We start from the raw sequence: 24,825 nt of genomic DNA on the forward strand, positions 1-24,825 counted from the left end.
TAGAGAACAATGTGTGATCCAAACAAACGCATGATGTAGAACATGTTTAGCTAGAGAAGATGGACAGAAGGGACCGGGTGGGAGGAGGCACCGGACACTAGGTGTACCGGCATTCATTTCACATTAAATCTTTTCTTATCGTGTAGGATAGAGAGCCAGCACAGGAAAATGGAAACGATTGAGGAACAGTCCAACGTATTTCATCCGATATGGTTAAGCTGGAATGGGATGGTCTGTGCAGGTGCCGATTTTAGAAGGAGAGAAAACGAGAACGTGTGTTGTAGGCAGAATAATTATGAAAAAAATACGGTCGAGATTATACTGCGAAGACAGATAGAAAACTAGAGATGGGAAGTTTATAGTCTATTAGGAAGTAGATGGCTGCACCTTATTCGTATGAGTGTGTGAGTGTGCGTGCATTATCGAGGGAACAAACAGTAAGATTTCGAGATCGATTTCCGCCCGAAGTAGGGGGCAACAAATCGGGTGAGAAATAGTAGATTTGATACGAGACAGGGATGATACGGAAGCAAGGTAATCCATTCTTTAAATTCCATTTTTTCTTATAACATTGTAGCCGGCAGTTTTAAGACGTGGTGGTATGTGTGTGAGGGACTATAAATCTCGAGTACTCCGACACAACACGACACACGCGTGTGCTTAACAGTTTACTACACAGGCCAAGAAAGATTAGCATTAAGAAAGCGTTTATATAGATCGGAACTGGAAGCGCGCAGACATGATCGTGATAGGAGGAGAAAGCTTTTTTATATCGTTTCATAAATTTTGTATCCGTTTTGTTATACTTTTTTTTAATAACCTTTTTTATGTAATTTCTTTAACGTTTTTTAATGCACGGCTTCGTACACATGATTTTTGTTTCATAATAGCGCCACCTAGCGGTTTCTCTATGAAGTATTCAGCTGAGACACAGTTCGTATCTGTGACTGTGTGCGCCATCTAGTGAAAGCTATGCGAAACAAAGTGCTAGATTCGAGCAGGGTTGGTCACAGCGAATGCTGGTGGTTTGCATGGATTTAACATTCAAATTCGTGTGTGCGGTACGAGAGATTTGAAATTTATTTTACTTATTCATCACAATTAGACAGATATCATTGGTGTAATATTTATACTTGATTTGCGATTGATTTGATGTGTTAGCTTTTATTACAAACGTTTGTGTTTGTCCCGCGTATTTCGTTTTATCAATTCTACCTTCACATTCACTAACACACCTTGAATCCCGGATAAATCGTGATCCCTACTACTTCCCGATACCAGCGTGAAACATTTGAAGGCCATTTTGGAAGGAGCCGCTTACTGGCTGGCTGGAATCAGCTGAGGGAATCCCATAAACTAATTGGTATTTGTAATTCAACGACCATTACTTTGTATTATTCCATAAGCATTATACACATGAAATAATGAAATAAATAAGAATAAACGGAAGAAGTTGATTGTGAGCTTCATGCAGCGGGCTTCAGATGCTAACGATGAGAAAATTGGGAATGTTAAAGCCACTATACTTCTCTGACGAAAGGTTAAACTGGTTCTAATCTCTCTATGGATTTGTGTTTTTCTTTTCGATGGAGAATGGCTTTTTTGTTTTGCGTCGAATGTTCTTTTTGAACCATGGAATGTGTATCTTCCGATACCAAAATCTTTCCAGCATTATCTATACTCCCCATCTCTTGGAGTGGCGTACGACGAAAGCACCTTATTGGGAATGTTTCATCGGCTGCTATTAGATACCGAAATTGAAACCGATTACGTCGGTCGGGAGACCATGATCAATGATTTCCCAGGACATTCGGGTGCTATTGGTTTCGTGACGTTCCGAAAAGCGCACCAGCAAGCAAGAAGCATAACCCGTGCTGATGGTGGTTACCCATACCTCTTCGTCGGAATTTCCGTTGCACTCTTTGTCGGGGGAGCGTAAGGTAAAGTTTAACTAGCTTGTTTGCTGCGTCGAATAATTGAATTTGGCTGGCCGAGAGGACTCTCCGGAGCCAGTTGCACCTGAGCGAGATGCAGAGTTCCAGAGGAGGTCGGTTGTTCAGGGCAGGAGGGCGAGCGAAATATTATCAACGATAATCAAATATCTTTCATTTTCAAAGAACAGCCCACACGGTCTGTGCTTGGAATCGGGTAAAGGAAGCGGGGTGTGGCGAGGAGGTTTATATGGCAGTGGGTGCACATTCGATTGTGTTTTACTAGCCTCGTAATGAAATTTTCCGACCCGAACGACTGTGAACACAAGACCCCAAGAAGCGCAACCTTTTGCGAGATGAAGGAAATGCGGGATTGAAGGAGGAAAATCTGTGTTTTTCACCGTGGGCTCAAAAAAGGAGCTGCTCGTCGTGTTGTCGAAGGTTCGCTTTTCTTCGGCCTCGCTTGAAAGCTAATTATAAGGGACAATCGAATTTGAAACGATCGTTGAGGTACATTTGGGGTTATTTTTAAACTTCAACAGAAATTCTTTTACCGTTGTATGGTGGAATGTTGGTCCTTCTTTTCAGCGGTGAGCTTTGTGAAAACAGGTAAAGCTTGTTTGCTGTATGTGTGTTGTATCAAAACAGCAACTAGCTATGATCGATGACGTGTAACTTTGCTTCATTCAGGCTCGTGCTGCCTATGAAACCGTTCCGTAGTGTGGTCTTGGTGGTGCTCGTTTTGCAATCAGCCTTGATTACGCTTATTGACATGTAAATCATCGATAATTGACTACGTAAAGCAGCATGTGCAGTGCGTTGCACACACATTAATCGATACACATAAATCAGCCCCCGCCAGCGGAAGCGATCCCCGGGAGTCACCGCATTTGAGTGTGTCAAGTTGAAACGCTCCAAAGATCGACCCGACCAACAGTGGCTGCCCGCGTGCTGCCTTCTCTCCCGATCGTCAGAAGAAGCGCCACAAATTGATCAAACATTGGATGGAAATTAAATCCAGGCTTGCAATTGCCACGCCGTACTGGGCGCCTCCATCGAACGTTGTGGAAGAAGGTCGGTACCGACCGCCTGAATGGTTGATGCTTTGCGTGCAAGAAAGCTTGTAAGTGACCTCCTTACAGGCTTTTACTGGGTACGTGAGCGCTCGCGCGCGTTTAGACGTGTGTGTGTGTGTGTGTGTAGATGGATACGATGGGGGCGTGCGCTCGGTGAGATGTTTGTGTGCTTCGTTGTTCATGTTTGCTTCGTTGATTTAACATCCCGAGCGCTATAAATCTCGTCTAATGAACGATAACGCCCTCTCTATCGATAAGAAATCAACCGGTGGAAGTAAGTAAATTTACATTACGGATACAGCAGCATTCGCCCCACTCGACACACGACGTACCGAGCTGGGGGCCCTCTGAGCCGAGCCTCAACTAATGGCCAACGTTAGATCGTGTTTTGGACGAAGGGCACATCGTGGAGGAATCCTTATTGCTAATTAAAGCTACACTTATACGCCAGTTCGGTCAGCCTGGGAGTTCCGGAAGTCCGGAAGTGGGAAGAACGGGCGCCCAATCGCCCAGCCGCTGCCGCTGCTAGTTCTCGAACTGCAGTCGGTGGGAAAATTATGACTCAAACGATTTACGATCCTTTGCCTGGTCGGCTACCAGGATTCGGAGATTTGCGGTCCGAAGCTCCGAACGGAAGAGACATTAAAAGTTATGCAGATGGATAGTGTGGTTGGTTCGCATCGCACAATGGGGGGAGAGAGAGTGAGAGAGAGAGAGACAGAGAGCATAATGAAAGTTAATGAATCGGAATGTTTGGAAGGCTGGAGACAGGCGAAGCAAACACACAAAAAAAAGAGGAAAAAAACCTTAGGTCGTAAGGGGACTTAAGCTTGATAGAATGGCAGATAGATGAACGTAATTCGTTTTACTTAAAAAGCAACTGCTCGCTGAAAGGAACAACTGGTGGGGAACAAATTAAACTATTGACTTTATTAGTGCGGGCTTGTTGAAGGTACCGGGGATTGGCTTTTATGTTTAGTTCTATCAACAATCTATTTAATTGCGATGGCGATTTGCTGACTCTTGCAGGGATTCGTAAGACCGTACGGGGGTTGAATATTGATTTTTAATACACCGCGATGCATGAGTTGTTCGGAGTGCCTTTAACATTGTTGTGATGAGCTTATAGCATTACAGAGATTGCCACGAAAAAAAAAATGTAAATTATGGTGTATAATCGTGTCATCGGTCAAACACTTTTGCTGGTGCTTCCAGTATGTCACACTTCTGTCTCGGCAATGTCACTGTGAGTTAAGCATCATATAATTCCAGTGAAAAGATTCTCCGAGAATAGCAAATGCGGTTGATATGGGTGGATTTTGGAGAATTACTTTACGCTTGCCTGGTCCATTAGTCCTTGGTACGATTCCTTGAATTTAACACATCAATCAATCACAAATGTTGCAATCTGTGAGTTTTTCAGCAATTTTCAACAACATACCGTTACATAAAACAAAGAGTTGAATATACAAACTTTTGATGAAATCGAATCCTATCATGTCAGAATTTTTTTAACAACAACAAAAAATATTTTACATGTTGATCATCTATCGTGCATCATTGTCGACCTTTATACGCAACGCGTGGTACATATCGCATCACCGAGCAGCATGGTTCCTGGAATTCGAATGAACATTATACCACATTCGCCTGATAGCGTTTGTGTAACCTGTCCGCCGTTAGAATCGCACACAAATACAAACACACACACACAGAAAAGCGAAGTCAAAGTTGAATAATGCAATGAGATGAAATTATAATACTGGGACTGGTAACCCTGCTGTGAGTACGATGCACCACCTTTATGTAGTTCGGGATGCCTTATCCTACTGTCATTGCCACATCAAACGTCATGTACCGCGGATAGGAACCAAATGTGCCAGCGAACTGCCCCAGCACTGTCGCGCAACCCGGGCACAAATAACTTCTCGTGTCGATCCATCCGTCCATTCTGTCCCGGCGGAAGAAGCATCGGTCTCGTTCTTACGATTACAGCCGGAAAGGTGGTCACAAGCAATGGGACAACCTGCGCGGAACTATGGGCGACGGTAAGCGACGGTGTACGGTGTTGTGTGGTTTTGTTGTATGGTAGTTTACTCATCAGGACACGTTGGTATGGAGTGGCTGGGGATCAACAACATCCGGTTGTGGTTAGAAAGATGTCAAATCAAATTGACGGCACATTCGCGAACGGTGGTACCGCGCTGCTGTTGCTGCTCATGATCGTCTGCCATATTTTGCAAGGTAGCAGCATCGCTGGTCGGTGAAGCACTCTGGATGTGCATGTTTTATGTAACTCGCGGTTTGCTTTAGACTTGGATTAGGTCCTTCACTGTGGGCGCTGTCTGTGTGGATTATTAATCTTGAGGAACTGCCGGAATGTTTGCTGAAGAAGAAATTACATATTTAGATGGAAATGTTGTTTACAGCAGTGTATGGCATTTGTGCAGTTCGTTTTCAAGAATAAAGCAGATAAGATATCAATTAGTGTATAATGTAATACAATGTACTGTAGGTATGCGTTACTGGAACGTTCTTCGCAGTGGTGGATTTAGCCTTTCTGGGGACAAAAGCGGAATGGAAAATGAGGCCCTCTATCTCGTAAAATTTAAGTTAAGTAAGTTTCTGATTTTTGTTACCCATGTAAAGCCATGTAATCGGATTTATAATTGACTTTTTTTAAAACTTTTTTAAAGATTGTTGAATATTGAATGATAAATAAAACTTAGCGAGTTATCGCCGAATTAAAAAAACGAAATACTCTTTTTCGTGAAATAACTGAGTGGAAAGTGAAGGAACCGATGTGGAGTGTTCCACAAAAAGATGCGCGACTCAAAAACGCATCTAACGATATGCAAAGTGAGCGACACAGCATGAATAATTGCTCGGTCGTTCCTAGTCCGATCGTGGCGTTCCGCATACCATTGGATGCGTTTTAAAACCATACATCTTTTTGCTGAACATCCCATAAAGATCGCTACACCCACCATCTGGTCATTGGGGAAAAACTGTGAAAAAAAGTTTACGGAATTACGGTGAGTTGCTCCATAAAAAGATGCGCGGTCCAAAGACGCATCCAACGGTATGCTGGACGCCAGACTCGGGAGAAAACTGAGCGAGTTGTTTTCGATTTTCCACAGAAATGCTGTTGTTTTTTCAACATAATTGGGCGGAGGGTGGAGAAATCGGGACGAAATGTTCCACAAAAAGATGCGCGATCTAAAGACGCATCAAATGGTATGCTGAACGCCACGATCGGACTAGGACTGATCGGACCATGACCGAGTTATCGCCGATTTTCCACAGGAATGCTGCTAGCAGAATTTTCTGGGAGTTTCTGAAAAATACCCTTTAGTGTCCTTTAATATTGAAAAACACGTTGTGGAGATCTTTTTTAAAGATATTCAAGGAAATAAACAAATAATTTTTGTCACAACGAAAAGAAATATTTTTTCAATCCCTTTTTGAAATTTCCATTTGTTATCTCCTCACCTGGTATGCTCTTCTGTTACTCCTGCTCAAATGTTGCCGTATCAAAATTTCCGGATTTTTGAACAAATTTCCTACCAAAACCGACTGGTAGTAACAGGAGAGCATGCTTTCGAGGAAGTAGCTGGTAGCGTGCAACAAAAGCTCAAACTCAATTTCAAATTAAAATTTTTATGAAATATTTCATAAGCTTTTTGAATAAGCTTTTGTAATGATCCTTTCAGCGCCTACCAATATGCAATTTGCTTTACAGATTCAGAATGCCTCAGGATGCTACTCGGCACTCTCGGCAAGGAGGTCGGCACAAAGACGCATCCAACGGTATGCCGAATGCCAGGATCAATCCAAAACTGAGCGAGTTATCATTGATTTTCCAAATGAATATTTTTGTTTTTTCAAGGTAACTGGGTGGGAGAGGTGGAGGGAACGGGTTGAGGTGTTCTACAAAATGGCACGCAGCACAAAGACGCAGCCTACGGTATGCCGGACGCCAGGATCGGACTAGGAATGGCCGAGTTATCGTCGATTTTCCACGGGAATATTTTGGTTTTCCGGAATAACAGGGCGGGGTGTGGAGGGATCGGGTTGAGGTGCTCTACAAAAAGGATCACAGCTCAAAGACGCAGCGTTCGGTATGCCGGACGCCAGGATCGGACCAGGAATGGCCGAGTTATCGTCGATTTTCCACGGGAATGTTTTGGTTTTTCCGGAATAACAGGGCGGAGGGTGGAGGGATCGGGTTGAGGTGTTCTACAAAAAGTTGTGCGGCCTAAAGACATATCCAACGGTAGGTCATACATCCCGATCGAACGAAAACTGAGCCAGTTATCGCCGATTTTCCATGGGAATGTTGGGTTTTTCCTCCATAACTGGGTGAGGGAGTGGAGGGATCGGGTTGAGGTGTTCTACAAAAAGTTGTGTGGCCTGAAGACGCATCCAACGGTAGGTCATTCATCCCGATCGGACGAAAACTGAGCCAGTTATTGCCGATTTTCCGTGGGAATGTTGGGTTTTTTCCTCCATAGCTGGGTGAGGGAGTGGAGGGATCGGGTTGAGGTGTTCTACAAAAAGTTGTGTGGCCTAAAGACATATCCAACGGTAGGTCATTCATCCCGATCGGACGAAAACTGAGCGAGTTATCGCCGATTTTCCACGGGAATGATGTTGGTGGAATCTTCCCGCAGTATTGGGAAAATCCCCCTTAGTTTCCTTTAATATCCAAAAACACGGTTTGGAGGTCGTTTTAAAAGATTTTTTAAGAAAGAAACAAAAATGAGATGGAATAATTTAAAATTGAAGAAAAAGTTTAAATTGTGCCGGAAAAATATTTGTCTTGTTGGAAAGAAATTATTTTCCAATCGGTTTTTAAAATTTCCATTTGCTACCTCCTCGGATTCATGCTCTCCTGTTACTCCTGGTCGAATTTTGCCGCATAAAATTGGGTCGTTTTTGACCGAAAATCTGCCACCGGGAGCGACTGGTAATAACAGGAGAGCATGAATACGAGGAGGCAGCTTGCGTCGGCCGAAGAATCGAAAATCCAATCTTAAAATCCAAAATCAGTTTTAAAATCCCGATACAAAATTTAAAGTTGAATTCCAAACTTAAAATTTCCAACCCAAATTTTAAATTGACTTTGGATTTTAAAACTGATTTTGGAAATTTTCGGCCTATCCGAACTACCTGCTTGAAAGCATGTTCTCCTGTTACTGCCAGTCGCTCCCAGTGGCAGATTTTCGGCCAAAACCGACCCAATTTCATGCGGCAAAATTCGACCAGGAGTAACAGGAGAGCATGAATCCGAGGAGGTAGCAAATGGAAATTTTAAAACTGGATTGGAAAATAATTTCTTTCCGACAAGACAAATATTTTTCTGGCACAATTTAAACTTTTTCTTCAATTTTAAGTTATTACATCTCATTTTTGTTTCTTTCTTTAAAAATCTTTTAAAAACACCTCCACAACGTGTTTTTTCATATTAAAGATAACTAACGGGGGATTTTCCAAAAACTACCGGGAAATTCCGCCAGCAGCATTCCCATGGAAAACCGGCGATAACTCGCTCAGTTTTTGTCCGATCGGGATAAAAGATCCATCGTTTGAAGCGTTTTTGGCCCCTGCATGCTTTTGTAGAACACCTCAACTCGATCCCTCCACCCTCCGCCCTGTTATTCCGGAAAAACCAAAACATTCCCGTGGAAAATCGACGATAACTCGGCCATTCCTGGTCCGATCCTGGCGTCCGGCATACCGTAGGCTGCGTCTTTGAGCTGCGCACCTTTTTGTAGAACACCTCAACCCGATCCCTCCACACTCCGCTCTGTTAATTCCGGAAAAACCAAAACATTCTCATGGAAAATCGACGATAACTCGGCCATTCCTGGTCCGATCCTGGCGTCCGGCATACCGTAGGCTGCGTCTTTGAGCTGCGCACCTTTTTGTAGAACACCTCAACTCGATCCCTCCACTCCCTTAACCAGTTATGGAGGAAAAACCCAGCATTCCCATGGAAAATCAGTGATAACTCGCTCAGTTTTCGTCCGATCGGGATGAAGGACCTACCGTTGGATGCGTTTTTGGGCTGTGCACCTTTTTGTAGAACACCTCAACCCGATTCCTTCACTCCCTCACCCAGTTATGGAGGAAAAACCCAACATTCCCACGGAAAATCAGTGATAACTCGCTCAGTTTTCGTCCGATCGGGATGAAGGACCTACCGTTGAATGCGTCTTTGGGCTTTGCACCTTTTTGTAGAACACCTCAACTCGATCCCTCCACACCCCGCTCTTTTATTCCGGAAAAACCAAAACATTCCCGTGGAAAATCGACGATAACTCGGCCATTTCTGGTCTGATCCTAGCGTCTGCCATACCGTTGGATGCGTCTTTGAGTCGCGTTCAATTGGTGGAGCATCCTTTCTTGATTCCTGCAAACCCCTTCCAAATGATTCCAGAAAATTTTGTGTTTGCGAAAAATTGGCAATAATTCGCTCATGTTTGTTCGATCGGAGAGTTCAGCATACCGTTGCATGTGTCTTCCGGGGACATAGAGGGTCCCAATTTTCTTTCGGAAAACTCCGCTAGTAGCATTTTCGTGGAAAGTCGGCTCATCGGAGTTATTGCTCATTTTTGGTCGAGTCGGGTGCTGTACGGTGTTGTGTGGAAGAAATATTAAAATTACTCTGTAAAACAGTTCAAAACCTCAGTTGCGGCATCTTAATGTCCATCGTTTTGATTTTTGTGATTGAAATTTGGTTAAATGATATGTTGGTTTGATTTAACAATGAATGTTTGAATAATCAGGTTTTGTACGTGTTTACAGCTTTTCTTCCTTAGCAAGTTCTAAGTACAATCGAGAAGCTTCTCTTTAACCTTTGGATCTATAAACTTGAGCAGCAATCATCGCTGATTTCCATGACTGGGTTACACCCGTAGCTGCTTTCAAGTAGACTTTTGTATTGTTTGTGATAGTTTGTGATAGTTATATTGTTTGTGATTTTTTGTTCAATAAAACGCTCAGCAAGTAATCCTCATCCTTACCTTTGTGACCGCTTTCAGTAGCCTACATGCCATGTTTCATGTTTAATCATTATCTTCACAAGTTTATAAATATTCTATTGAAGTTACCTAAATTCATTCAAACTATTAACCCTACGCACATGAACAATAGATTTCATTTTGGCAAATATATTTCATAAGTTTTTCACAACATTCTTCAGCTGTCAAAAAGAGCATTAAATTCATAATCCCCAGCTCGCGATCGTAAGTAGAGCATAAAGGAGCAGAGCAAGATAAATAGTGCCGTTTCATTCGAAACACGGTACAAGTCGCAATGGAAACTTTGCGATTGAATCGAAGACAATTTTCTACCTCATCTAACACCATTTCCCGTGCACCTGCTGATGTTTGAAAGGATTGCGAATAGCTACCGGTATTATTGGGACACTACACAAACTATACCATACGTTGCTGTGTTTCTGAGACACCGACCATCTCTGAATCCTTCCACCTGAAACGGCATCCTTGCCCCTTTGGTGTTCAATTTCAATTTTCATACCGAAAACGCTCCATTACTTAATGATTTCCTCAAATTTATTTATGACCAATATTTCCTGCTTTTCAACTCGTACCAACGAATGCTGGACATCGGAGTTCTATCCATTGGTGTGAGCGTGGGGGTGTCCGATGTCCGAGCAAACCTAATCTTCGGTTGTAGTTTTCATCTGTTTACATTATATTCCCATACGTCACCGGATTATGGGGTCGGTCAACGTTGTAGTTCGGGCGACGTGTGTTAGCAGTGTGGTGCCAGTGCATATGCATTGGGTAAATCTTTGCCACCAACGGTGAACGAGAACGGGTACGGGATGATGGTGTACATCATCATCCCCTGGCAGCAAAATATCCCGCCGGAAGCAGCAGTTCATCCTGTTCCTTTCTTGTGCACTCCAGTTCTATCTCAATCATGCACGCTTTCGCTCTCGGAGCGTGCGAGAAGGAGCAGGAAATAAACCGGAAAACTGAAACACTTTTTTGATGCGAACTGTGTCCAATACACAGTTGAGGATGGGAATGAGAAAGTCCTGGCAATGTGATCCCTTGTGGGAAGGTTGTAGCGATGTATCGGCAGAACCTGCCGAAGCTACTACTACCACTCAGCAGTGTACACCTTTATTTCGATTGGCGCGTCTCTATCGGGACGTTGGCGTGTTTGTTCGATGCAACTGTCCCGTCAAGGGTGGGTGTATAGAGGGAAACGCGCACGGTCACCATAATGTCCGCTCGTGTTGTTACCATCGAACCGGAACCGTAAGTGTCGGTTGGCGGTAAGATTATCGAAGCAAGAACGTCTCGAAGCGTCGGACGATGGTCGTCGGGATCGTGGATCGCTGTTTGTGTGTGTGGTTGTGTGTGTGTGTGAACGGGTCCGAGCTCAGTAGTAGGAAAATCCCCTAGTGGGTTTTGAAAGGTAAGTAAACTACTCAGCGGCGAAGGATTACGGTGATGGCGGAGCGAGCAAGCAAAGGTGGCGTGCGAAGCTCACGTGCCAATAAATGTACGTAACGGTGGCAATGATGAGCCCAATGATGGTGTTGGTGACGGACCAGAGACAACTCGAGGTTGACGATGGATGACGTTAATGACGACGATGACGACGATGCCGACGACGGAACATTTGAGAACGTTCCGAACAACGAGCTTGTGGAGATTCTGGACAAGCTCTTGAGTAAACATTGTTGTTACATTTACGAGCGCATCTGTCAACAATCTAGTGCCTTAGGGGCGGAGGGTGGAGGGACACAGTGTCCGTACGAAGCTCAAACGATTGTTAGGCAGAGACCGGAAGTGCATGTGGAAGTGGAAGTGTTTGTATTTCCTGTGGTTGGGTTGATTTTTCGCTTCGGTTTCGATGATTCATTGAGGCGGCCAGCTACACTCTATCGTACCAGGCGATCAAATAATCCGCAGCGTGTGCCGTGGCCACCGCCAAACTTAATCCGATTGAAAATCGATAAGTAAACTTGGGCGCACCGGGGGTTACGTGGGAACGGAAACACGGGACCCGGGAGCAATCACTTTTTTTGTGGCAGAGTTTGCACGCAAATGGAAAACGAAGGGTGTGTGTGTGCATCGATGAAAGCTTTAATTTAAATGCTCTTGAGACAACAAATAAGTGTACTAAGTGAAGTGGTTACTTTTGACAAGATTGGAGAAGTTTGGCTGGTTTTTTGTACGTTTGTTTTGTATTCTAGTAAATAAATTTCCTGTAAATTTGTAACTTAAGTTTTCACATAATTTAAGGGTGTTCATTATTGGCAATAATTACCTATTAATTTTGTATTTCCAACTATAAGGAGACAGATTTTCGGACTAAAGTAGGCGTCACAGAAGGAACATTTTTCGAATGATCTATCTTACCTCAGGACCTCTTGGCCTCTCTGTAAATATCCATGTGGAGTCTTTGTTCGGTGCGTTTTTTTTATTGACCGCGGTGTTCAATCGCAGCATTCAAGAAGAAGTCTTCATATAATCATAAACTCAAAAAGCAAGAATCAAATCATCTTCGTAGAAATTAATTATTGAAAATCAAATGTGCAATAAACAATTATTTCATATCTACAATATGTATGCCTTTAGCAAAATATTAATTGTTTTAATTCACCTTCGCAGTCATGTACTTCCTTTACCATTGAATCTTGACAAACTGACCTTATCCTTTTATGTTTCAGGAACGAGCTTGAACACTGTTTGATACCAGTGCGTTTCTACAATCAACTGTGAGATTATAGTGTTTGAGTACTAAAACGGAATGAGACGTTGTTTTATAAATAGATTTGCACAGGAAATCCTTCCCATTCGATTTCATGTCGTATGGAAGTGCATTGGTTTCGTTTGATCTTTGTATGTATTTTATAAATTAAACTGCAAGTAATAGCTCTCCCCACCGTAAACAATGCAGCTGCAACTGAGAAAATAACTGTGTGTTGCATTCATGTCCACAACCAGCCAAACGTACAGTAATCAATCACTGTCCGACGTGTCCGACATGCTTCCCTTACCCTCTGAACTCTTTCCTGATGCAATCCCGAACGCACTGAGATATTTAATGAAAAAGGGTTTTCTGCATTCGGTTACTTCGCTGTGATTGCTTCTGCGATAGCCCTAGGCAGACAGCAACGAACGGTTGTGGATGAGCCTCGGATGGGCATGCATTTGCACCTCTGCAGGCGACATTCGATGCGATTGTGATCGAAAATGCACTGTTCGTCGTGTTTGTGCCGTGCGGCAGAAGCACACACTCGCTCACCGGCATGGTGTGGAGGGTGTTAAGATAATGAAACAAAAGCACAGCCCCTCAACATGTGTTTGGGTTTGCTTATAGTGAGGAAATGTAAAGCACACCGGTCGGAATCGAATCGATGATGGGAAATAAATGTGGTAAATTGGGGAAATCTATTGCTAGAGTGAATGCAATATGTAATTAAAATTCTTGTCGCATGTGTGATTTACACAGCCGAACACACTTGCAGCAGTAGATACGTCCACAGTTTTGTGTAATACGATAGGATGTTTTTATTTTAGTATCGGAGACGCAGTATGTGCGACAGAAGCTTGAAAATTGGATAAAGTTAGATTGAAAGATTAAAGATTAATAGGCTGTTATGCTATGCGTGAAATTGTTATGGCTTAACCTATCTAAATTACTGCTAAAATAGAATCCCATTCGAATAAGTGTGTTACAGAATTGAACAGTTTGATTTGACAACTCATAAAGATTTTGACAACTTTCAGATTGTTTGTACAGACTTTTTGTAACTCACCATTTTCGCGGATCTTTGTAAATGATTCTTACCGCTTGATCTGCAAAACTCGAGTTAATATTTTTCAATACCGATTGGGCATAAACAAATATTTCTATTTAAGCCTAAATTGGATCTAAGTCCTGTACGCTTAACTTCTAACCTGTCCGATTAACTGAACGTCTAAACTGTAACTCTTCACTTGATGTCTAAACTGAAACTGTCCTCTCTCTTCCCTGATCGGTCCCTATTTATTTGTAAGGACTGTGTGTTGGGACTGTTGGTGTCTGGTTGTTGCATCGTCCGGTGTGCGATGCGGTTCCCACGGTGCTGCAAGTTCTGGCATGTCTACGCGTGGCCGGTGTCGTCTATCGTCTGCCCATGGCCAATGCGCTTGCAAATGTTGCTGGATGGTGTTATGTTCTAACTCACGTTTATTTCACATTATTTGAATATAATATTAGTTTAATCTTATTAGCCTTAGTATCTTAATGTATACTGGAAGAATATTTATCAAGTGTTATGTTATCATTTTATCAGGCAGTTATTTAACTGCTGTGAATAACTTAAAGCTGCACACTGCTGTAAAATCGTAAAAATTCATTTTGGATTTCCTAATTAGAATGATGTTGTTTAAATAACGCCAGTGACAGCGACCAGGAAACCGACAGGACGATCGGTTTCGTTAAGTTTCCCCACGCTTCAGACAGTGAGTGCCAGAGGCACTCAACCAAATATTATAAATACTGGCACGAATAATAAATTCACTCTCTTCCGTATTAATCCACCAAACGAAAAGCCACAATTCTGTTCAGATGTCATCTTAATAATGTAGTTAAACATCCTGGAAAACAAAGTTAGTATCATGTGTACTGCTCGTTTCATACAGGGAATTTGCAGCAGACAATCAGAGGCGGATCTTCCTATAAGTGGAATGAGCAGCCGCATGGGGCCCCACCTGGAAAGGGGGGCCCCAAGCTGAAGATAATGCCAAATCGGTTGTAGTAAATACTGCCTCGAATTCTGTCTGGATTAGACGTCAGTCTAGGGCCCCGAGAGCTGCTTCGTCTCAGGTTTGAGTTGGGGCCCATGGAAGGAAAGTAAGCAGCCTTCCTCGGTCGCATGTCTGCCCAAGATATTAAAGAGACCACCCGTCCTTCACCTGGTGAACTATTTTGAATTTGATAGGGATGAATCCTGCCACTGCAACCCTACTCAATCCCCAGTCTCACTTTCCCCCTTTCCCAACTGTCACGAGATGGAGAGGGCCCCTGCACCTATTCCGTTTAGGTCCTCAGAAGGGCTAAACCGCTTCTATAGACAATAATATCAGCTAGATCGATAATGTATTTTGAGAAGCTGAGTGTAATTGAAGTTGGTTTGAAGATAATTTTGGTGACTCATGTGTGTCATTGGGTGTCTTAACTGACCTTCTATGTTACTAGGAAACATACTGCTTGCGTATGTCTACGACTTAATAAATGAAAATTATTATTTTACGTCCTGATCATCAACAATAATATGTAAGTTATTAACCACATGAACTTATTTAATTTTTTCTAGTCCTTTTCACGATAAAAATCCCTCTTCAATATCAAAAGCTTGAAACTACAATTCGAAAACAATGAAAGTACGAGTGCGTTTGATGAGTGTACTAAAATGAACTATAAATAAAACCATCATCAGATGCACCAATTTGACCTCCCCTTTCTGCTCGCTTCCCCTTAGCAATCGTGCTGGTTCGGTGGCGACCGGCAGCTCTGTGGTGGCATACTTTTGGTGGTTGCTTTTTTTTGCGCTCTGCCCGAGTTGCCACAATTTATGGCACTTCTTTCCGATGATTGTTTCAAACCGTTTGTCGGAATCTTTCCCAGGCCACGATTTATTGGCTCCGGTGATCGGTGCGGGTGGAGTTAGATATTCGTACCATCCGCGGTACTACACAAGCCCCAAGAACAAGACACCAATCGGACGGAAGCGTGCAAGAAAACGAAACACCACAACCCAATAAATTTGCTCACTATCACATAAATAATCGATACGTTTTTTTTTTATTTCACATCCCCGAAAGTTTGTTCCCGTTGTTGTTGATGGTTCTTTTTTTTCGTTTGGTGTGTGCCATTCTACACCAACACGGCAGTGCGTAAGTTTTAGTGAAGTGTAGCTTAGTGGAACCGCTTACAAATTTATTTATGGCCTTCACACCGGGTGCTGATGAAGCCCTCGCTTCGGTTTCGGACCCGGTCTGTCGATTGCGCTTGCGGGATGCGTTTTGGTGGAAAACTTTTCTAAAACTCATTTATCATGCTGATGGGAAAGGATGTATCAAGCTGGAGAAAAACAAAGTTGTCTTGCTTGCGCCCCGGTGTCGGTTCGCCCGGGTTGTTGTTGTTGTTGTTTGCAGCTGACGCACGACACATTGAAACGGGCTGAGTGGGGGATTGCGGATGCCGGCTGGTGTTGGGGGTCGCCGTTTTCATTGTGTCTATAATTTGATTAACCCGAAACAAATCGACCATTTGCCCGTAACAAGTGTTTTGAAGTGTAAGAAGGACGGGGAGAACGCAACACAGTTTGGCTGCGTAACGGTTGAGTCTTTGGGTGGGGTTTGGGTGTGATTGAGCGAGGGCGTAATGGTGGACGTTTCGTTTTGTATCGTTTGATGTTCACTAACGAGGTGTTTAGTTTTACTGTCATTGTTTTTGACGGTGTTGCGGTGGAAGGCGACATGCACATAAACCTGGCGACCGCTGGGAAGCATAAAACTCCATCACCATAACCATAAAATTGTATTATAAAAAATGGAAAATTTTATTTTAAGATCATTCCATAAAAAAGAAAAGGAAATAAAGTAAAGAAAATTATTACATTCTACGTATAAGTTAATAGTAAAAGATTATTTTTGTTTTGGAAATAGAGCATAACCTTACACCGATTGCATGGCTAACGTATGAATAATAAATATTTTCCACATTTTTCTAACTTTTACTTAAAACCGGAAACATTTAGAGAACCCCAAAACATGGAAAAGTAAGGTGTACAAGTTTCGCCAGTGACTTTTAAGTTAATACCACTCGCAGCTCGAGCGCACTCTTTTCAGCGGATAGTTGTGCACAAATTCGAAGAAATCGTGCCCTGAAGCAACTTTGGCAGCTGAACCGACGGCACTACTTTGCAGCCGTGGTGAGCTAAAGTGCTACCTTTTCGCGACGGTTACAGAACCTGTTTCTATAATGCTAACAGGAAAACGTTTTCCTTTTAAAATCACCTCCCTTACGTACAAGCTCGATAGAGACATCACGAGGATGCGGAGAAGAAAAACGTAAGCAAAGAAAGCGAGCGAAAAAAAAAAGATAGGCAACGAAAAAGCAAAGTACGATCGCGAAGATGAAATTGAGCTGTGCCTGCGGCAAAGTTATAATGAATTTACAGAAAGTTTAATGAGCTGCATGAAAGGCACACGCGTCCTCGTGGAAAAGCCGCACAAACAGTGGTAAGCAGCTTTTCCTGGGTTGCGTTTTATTCCGCTCCATGTGTGTGCATGTGCTTGGCTGTGTCTTGGCGTGTTTTGGCTTGCTTTTCCTTCGCTTGATCGTACGTCACGATGGTGTGCGAGGTACGGAAGGTTCGCACCGTTTGCAAAAGCGAGTAGTCAGCGTGCTGGTAACGAAGGGTTAGGGGGGGGTTTTCCTTTTTAATTTCCCTCTTAATTAAGTTCATTATTCGATAGCTAATTTGAGAAGAAGTTGTAAATCTATCATGAGAAAATATGTTTTTTGTTTTCAATATATTATTCGGTTTTAAACAGCGCCATGTAAGACATAGAATAAAATTAATTTTTCAATGATGATCGAAGGAAAACAAACAACGACGTTGACTCGTAGATGTCAAATGAGTTACTTATCAATCGACCAAAAACTCACACAAAATTAAATAAAAGCAAAATGTTTAGCAAAATAGTCAACATACCAAAGAGAGTGAAAAATGGCGTCTTCTCCACGTTAAGTTCATGATGTGTGAGATGCAAATTACTCACAATCAGATAAACAAACTTTATTCACTCTGTCCAGGGCGTAGAAGTAAAGAGACCATCCTGCCTCTCGACAAGATTCACTGCACTCTGCTGGTGCGCGAGAATCACAAAACAAACAGCAAATAGTTCAGAACAGCTAAATGCTAAAATGTAAATCTGATTGGGCGAAACCGGAACCATTTCAGCATGCAGAAAAAAGCAGCCAAAGAGCCCTGTGCGGGCCCCGAGTGTGTCCTGTCCTGTCAGAAACAATCCAGCGACAACACGTCACACTCTTCAGCGGTGCCAAGCTTGCCAAGTGAATACCGCATAATGGCATCAAGCAGATTGAGGACCGGCAGTCCAACGGCACCAGTCAAAGTCACAGTCGCAGGTCGCACGGTTCGGGAATTAAAGGCGAAAAGATTCAATGCACCGCGCCCCATCCAACTGCCCGCAAAGCCAACCACTGTAGTTGGGGGAAAGGAAAAAAAACCTGAAACAAAAACTGAAGAAAAAAAAAGAACTCCAACGATTCCGTGTGTGATAGGAATGTGCATACGGTAGGAAAGGTAAGGGGTGGAAAATGCAAACAAACGAAACTCACCCTTTCTCTCACAAACACACACACACACATACAAACACACGGATTGAGGAAAGAATCTGCAATCCTACAAACTTGTGTAAGATCAGTAAAGCGATTCAGCCTCGAATTGGGGGCCTGGCGCACGAAAGCAACGGCAGCAAAAGATTCATGGCTGCATAGTTCTGCTGCATAAATCCAGTTAGAAGCTTTTGTACTTACTCCGTCACATGCATTTTCTCCCTGTGCATGTATTATCCGCCCTTGTGTGTGTGTATGCGGGTTTGTTTTTTGTTCAGCATTGAATTCTTTACGTATTAAGGGGGTTGAAGCGGTGAGCTGGAATGACCTCCCGTGGATCCAGCAGATGACCTCTAGTTGTGGATGGTTTTTTTTCTCTCTTCGTCTTTTATCTGACAAAAAATATGCGACCCACAAGCACAGCTTTAGAGAAGGTTTGTCTTAACGCAGTGCAAATGGTTTCGCATGTGATGCAAATAAATTTTAAAGTCAAATAAGGATGCGACGGGCACTTCCAGTTCGAGTAATGCAATGCGCACTTATGAAACTGAATTTAACAATAAAAAAAAAACAACCGATTGGAGTTTTTGAGGCAAAGCTCGGTTAGTGCTATATCTTTCGTGGAATCCCTACAACCAAATGGTCGTACCGCAAGTTTGGTGAGTGATTAGAAGAAGATAAAGCACAACAGTGTGTTGAAGTGGGGAAGATTTATTGTGACTTATACCATTCAGTTGTTGTTTGTGATTTCGAGTTTATGTTTCTAAAATTAAATATATGAGATCAATGAATTTAAAGTCCGTCCGATAACGCAAAAAAATATTTAGTAACCGTCGTGGTCTGAGGGTTCTTGTCGGTACCGAAAATAGAAGGAAGCGAACTCAATAGATTAGGAGCATCAATCGAGTTGTCGAGTAGGCCAGCTACAAAAAGACATTGAGCTATTTTGTGACGAACTATACGAGTATTACCATGGACGAATGTCACCGACCCTCCAAAGATAATTCCTGATTCGAAATTGTGATAGTTTACGTTGGTTCAGTGGAAAGGCTCCAGACTATATTAGCATACTCAAGCACAGATCGAAACAGGGAGCATAGTCTATAGTCAAATGGTCGTTATATTAGATCATTCACATTTGGTTTGCCCTGGAGATTACTGATTCGATTTGAGGTGTAAAACTCAACCGGCTATCAAGTAGGATACCCAAGCCAAGAATACAATAGGTGGGTTCCAGTTTTTGGTTGTGAAGAAACCATTGGTCCATTGTAGAACCTTTTACGATGGATTTTTTATAAGCAGCTCATACTACATATTATATTTTTAATCTACCCTGCCCTAGTTCGTGTTTAGCTCGAGTTCACTATTGCACGAAGTTTAACATAATTTTTTAAGGTGAGAAAGTGAAGTTACAGTACTTTCCTGTGAAGCTAATAAGCTTTTAACATACTTATAATTGTTGTTTAACGTGTGAAAGCTCTGTAGTGCAATATGTTCTTCAGATTGTCCACACTTTTAATTTATTTAGTCATACTCTCTGGAAATACGATTCAGTTGATCCTACGGCAAGTTTCAACCAAAATGAAAAATAATTTAAATAATTAATCTAAACCAAAAACGCCTTTAACTGTAATTGATTTAGTTGATTTGCTTTCATTTATTTAATTCACTTAGATGGCTTTTTGGCGTCTGGTCGTATGATTGTTTTTGTTATAAAAAAATCTTATTTAATTTAAATTTCTTTCTTTAAATTTATTCCGAAATAAGCTTCTCAATTATTATATTATACCAGTGAAGGAGGATTTTGTACATTTTATTCCTTTTCTGCTTTGAAGCCGCAGATTCTAGCAACCAAGAGCTTCTTTGATACAAGAGCTAACACTGTGCAGCTGTGTGCAAAGTTAGCCTTTCCAGAAGCTTTAATAGTTTAAGCTTCTCAAAACCACATCCTGGCCGTACGAAGACTGTAACGAGGAATGAGCTTGCTGATGGGCCGATCATCAAGGTAGCAGTAGCAGCGCTCGCACAAACTTCACAGCGCATTAAAATTAATGAAATGTATAACAATTTCCGGCAGTGTCACGTTCGTACCCGCCACTGGCCTAACCGAAGTTATTTTAAATCACAAAACTGGGTGGGCATGTGTATTTTTGTTTTGTTGCTTCAGCTATGTTTTTTTTTTGTATTATTAATTGCAACTTCTTGCTTTACTACATGTGGTTAAGGAATTGATTTCGGTTGGTGCTCTGTTGACGTCGGTGAACAATTAGCCATCCCACGCGCATTTGCGAATCTTCTACACCTTATCATCATCCTTTGGTGTGCGTACAGGCACACTTACACACACACTCACACCGCGAAAACCAACCAGAATCCGGCCCCGGGAGCGTGTGCTTCACGCAACGAGAAGTTGGTAATTAAAACCATGAAAATTAAAAACAAATAATCACTTCTTTTCCAATTTATTTATTTATCTTGCGCACGGAGATGGGCGTCAAGTCAGGCAAAGATCCATCAGCGCTCAGGTAGGTAGTCAGGCAGCTCACCGGGGCACGGCCGTTGGGGGCTGATGTTCGTCAGGTCTTTGCGGACATTGCGTGTGTAGTGTCGGTTCCGGGAGAAAGATTTATTGCTCGGCGCAGGTGATCACCAATCTCTGGCAAAGTCAAATGTCCGGAGGCGAAGTAGCGAAAATAAATTAGCGTCTCAGTTGGCACACAGCAGTTGGGATGGGGCAGGCCGGGTGCGTGCGAATGTGTGTAGACTTTTGCAAACTTTGCCACTGATGGCTGTGTCACTGGATGGTACGTTTGATGAATTTAGGCCGTACGACAACGAAGCGATGGGAAAAGTGCTTTGCGTGTTTATTTTTATTTTTGGTAAACTTCACTTAAGTGCCAAGCCTGGGCGTAATGTACACTGTACGGTAGTGTAGAACAAGTGTAATAAAACGCTTCGTTTCCCATTCCTTGAGCAGACGGAAGCAAAAAAAAACAAAAAATGAAAGCTGCTAAAAGAGTCTCTGGCTCACTGTAAAGTACACTATTGACTACTTTACACCTGATGCCTTGGGTAAATAGGAAAACGATCTGTTCTTTGCACCACTATGGATACACTGGATACACTGGCATATCCGATATGGTAAAAGTATCTAAATTTACAAGCAAACTCCCCCGATTCATTTGCGTAAAATATATCAATTTGCACCGATCTACCGACAAACAACTCGAAACAGGCTACGGCTACCTCGGCCCGGACTTCTCGGACGTACTCAACCGAACGTGTAGTAAAGATGTAGCAGGATGAAGACAAACCGCCGCTTCCAGCTGTCCTTAACCAGTGCCTGCCAGTGGTACTTCGAACGCTGGAGCTTGGTTCGATTGCGTGTTCCACTGGGTGTAGGATGTGTGGTGTAGTAAACAAATGCAAATGCAGTCCCAAGCACCCAGTGTCACTGGACACAATGGCTGGCCGGGCTGCACACGAGACCGGCATTTCGATCGAAATGTGTAGCCTGGTGTCCGAACGCAACCAGCCTCAGGAGAACGATTGCAACCGTGCATTCATTTAGTACAGAATGCTGTAGCATTTCATTAGACACTGGCTGGTTCGTTGTGCTGTGTGGTCTTTTCACCTTCCTGCCCGCGTGTGCCTTTCCCAACCATTCCCAACTGTCTGGTTCGGTTCACATAGGTTCTTCCCGATTCAAACTGTGGTAAAAAGATGCTAGCCGCAGTGATACGCACATGTTCAACGGGTCCACATGTGCACTGGTCCTGAAGTCCTGTGCCGATGGTGGCTATCGGTAGGAGAGGAAATTTGCTAAAACAATTATCGTGATTTCTTCGTCTATCGCCCCAACAGTACACGTGCCAAGAAGATACTGAACAGTAGGACGAAAATCAAACAAAGCATTTTAGAGTGGATGCACCCGGCGAGAGTGGCGGTAGAAATGGGACGTCATGCCAAAAGTCTGAGCAATGGCCGTATGACCAATTGAAACTGACATTAATTCTGTTAAGAAGGCAGAGATGTAACTGTGATACTGATAAACCCCTTTTGTGGATCGTTCGGTGTGCCGAAAGGGCGGGCCGATTTTCTGTCCAAACTGGCAGGATTGTTTGCCATTCGTTTTCATGCGATGTCGGTTTCATAGCTTCAAGTTTAGGAGATAAAAGTATGAGCTGGAAATTAATTGAAGGCTTACGAGCGATGCAGCGATGCCAACTTGCAGCCCTGCATGTGTTGACTTTGGGTGCGATTATTGAATCAAAATTATGGCAATATTTCATTTTTAATACTTTGATTAAATTGTGAGTTAAAATTATAGGGGAAACGGAATATTCATTATTATTTCCTAGCAGCAGCACTAGCTCTCTAACCTAAAGCAACCATGTAGAAAATCAGCATCTTATCCGCTTATTGTAGCAACATACAGTAAAGAAAATAGACAAACAATTATCCTGCCAAAATATTCAAAGCACCCTCACCGAATCGGTGTTATCGGTTCTGTTTTTTTTTTTCATCAAGCGTAACGCGATCAAACTGAACGACAAGTCAATCGTTGACCCTTTGCCATTTGCCAATGGTTTCACTTTTGTCTGACAACTTCATCATCCGGGAAGCGTTCTCCTCTATTGGCAAAACGTGCGTGTGTCACTTTGGTGCGTGTCGCTATCGCCAGAGAAGAAATTTGCGCCCCCGCCAAAAAGGCTGGCCCTGAGAAAACGGCACGCACATAAATCACATATCCTTATCGCAAGATGACACCGAATGGATACCACGTGACCTGCGTTTCAAATCGCCTGCAGGACTGCACGACCTCGCCGCTTGATCGCACCGGTTCGTCGTGTCTCGACACGCCACGACGCCTTTATGCCATTATCGTTGACCGATTGTGACAGTAAATCTCATTCACGGCCCTGGAAAAGGAAACATCGAGAAAAATATGATGAAAATAAATCAGGTCGTTTGGTTTTCCTCTCTCTTTTTTTTTGTTTCTTTTTTCACTTCCCATCCCCTAAGGTTTGGATATTATTGATCATTGCCTTGGTCATTTCGCCCCTGCTCTCGAGATGGGATGAAGAATCAAAGGGTGAGGCCACGGATGAGTTGCACGGATTCGTTTCCGGTATCGTGACAAATCAACTGATGCTGATGATGGGCGCAGTGTTGGGAGAAGGTTGTGCGTGATGCGCAGAGCAAATGGGTGACATAAAAATGGCGCTGTGGGGGGATATCCCCCCTCCCCCCCCATCACTACGTCAAGTGAAGAGGGAATGCGAACTACCAACAACAACAACAGCAAAAACGGGGGAGGCGAAAGCTCGGTAAAATCAACCATAAAATAAAGGGGGCGCTATAAATGAGACCACGACAGCTGGCGGTAATGAGGTTCCGCGATGACCTTTCGAGCAGCGTTTCGGTCAAGGGTGCAAAATCGATGGAGAGCAGCTGAGAACTGTGCAGCATAATGGAGACAGGCCGGTAGGAGGGTAGAGAACCGGAAGCAACGGTCATTGAAACTCTTCTCCAAACTCCACTGTGTGCACTGTTCTCGGGAACCGTTCTGCGTGGATAGGAGGTGTTCCTTTTTGAACCTTTCGAACCGATACGCCCGAGAGGTCAAAAACGGCACCCGAGCTGATCCCGACGCCCCGATTGACGGTCGTTAGTCAAACTTGTGGGGATGGAAAAGCAGCAACCCGATGTCAGATGCAAGGATAATAAATTCCAAATGACGCAATAATGATGTGTCTGACCGTTGTGCATCAGCTGTTGTCTGTCTGTGTGTGTGTGTGTGTGTGTGTGTGTGTGTGTGTGTGTGTGTGTGTGTGTGTGTGTGTGTGTGTGTGTGTGTGTGTGTGTGTGTGTGTGTGTGTGTGTGTGTGTGTGTGTGTGTGCTTTGGGACCAAACCCGTCCTAGTAGCATCAATCGATTAATCTGCTGTTTTTGGCGCAGTGTGACGCTGTTAACGCATTCGTCGATAATTTTCCGATAAGAACAGATATAGGCGGTCGTGTGATGTCCGGATTAGAAAGTTTCGCATCCCCTTTCTTGGTAGCGAAAGAAGTTTTTGGCACAACCGTCTTCTCGGAAGTGATTTGTATGGCTTTCCACTTCCAAGTACGGATTTGGTAAGATGGTACTGTTGGCAGCAGAGAGTTAGCAACTTAACCGAAAGATTGTGGGAATTGTTCCAGCTGGCAGTTAGGCGTTCGGTTCGACCCATTTCCGGAAGTTATAATAGGGTCGGTTCCCGTAGCTCCCGTAGTCCTGCCAGCTTACAGTGTGCAGTTGCAGCAACCAGTGCCTTGCGCATGCACCCGGAAAACCAATGCACAAGTGTGCGGTGCAACCGCATCATAAATCTCATAATGACACTGTGTGCTACAACACCAGTGTTAATGGT

General features: G+C 43.2%; 1 protein-coding gene across 2 annotated transcripts in view; it reads left to right on the plus strand.

The window, feature by feature from the left end:
- The window catches only part of LOC126557127 (uncharacterized), a 402,968-nt gene that overhangs the window by 188,229 nt on the left and 189,914 nt on the right, over window positions 1-24,825 (plus strand). The gene's annotated exons all lie outside the window — the stretch shown is intronic.

This window comes from Anopheles maculipalpis, chromosome 2RL (genome assembly GCF_943734695.1).
Source record: "Anopheles maculipalpis chromosome 2RL, idAnoMacuDA_375_x, whole genome shotgun sequence".
NCBI classification, from domain to species: domain Eukaryota; kingdom Metazoa; phylum Arthropoda; class Insecta; order Diptera; family Culicidae; genus Anopheles; species Anopheles maculipalpis.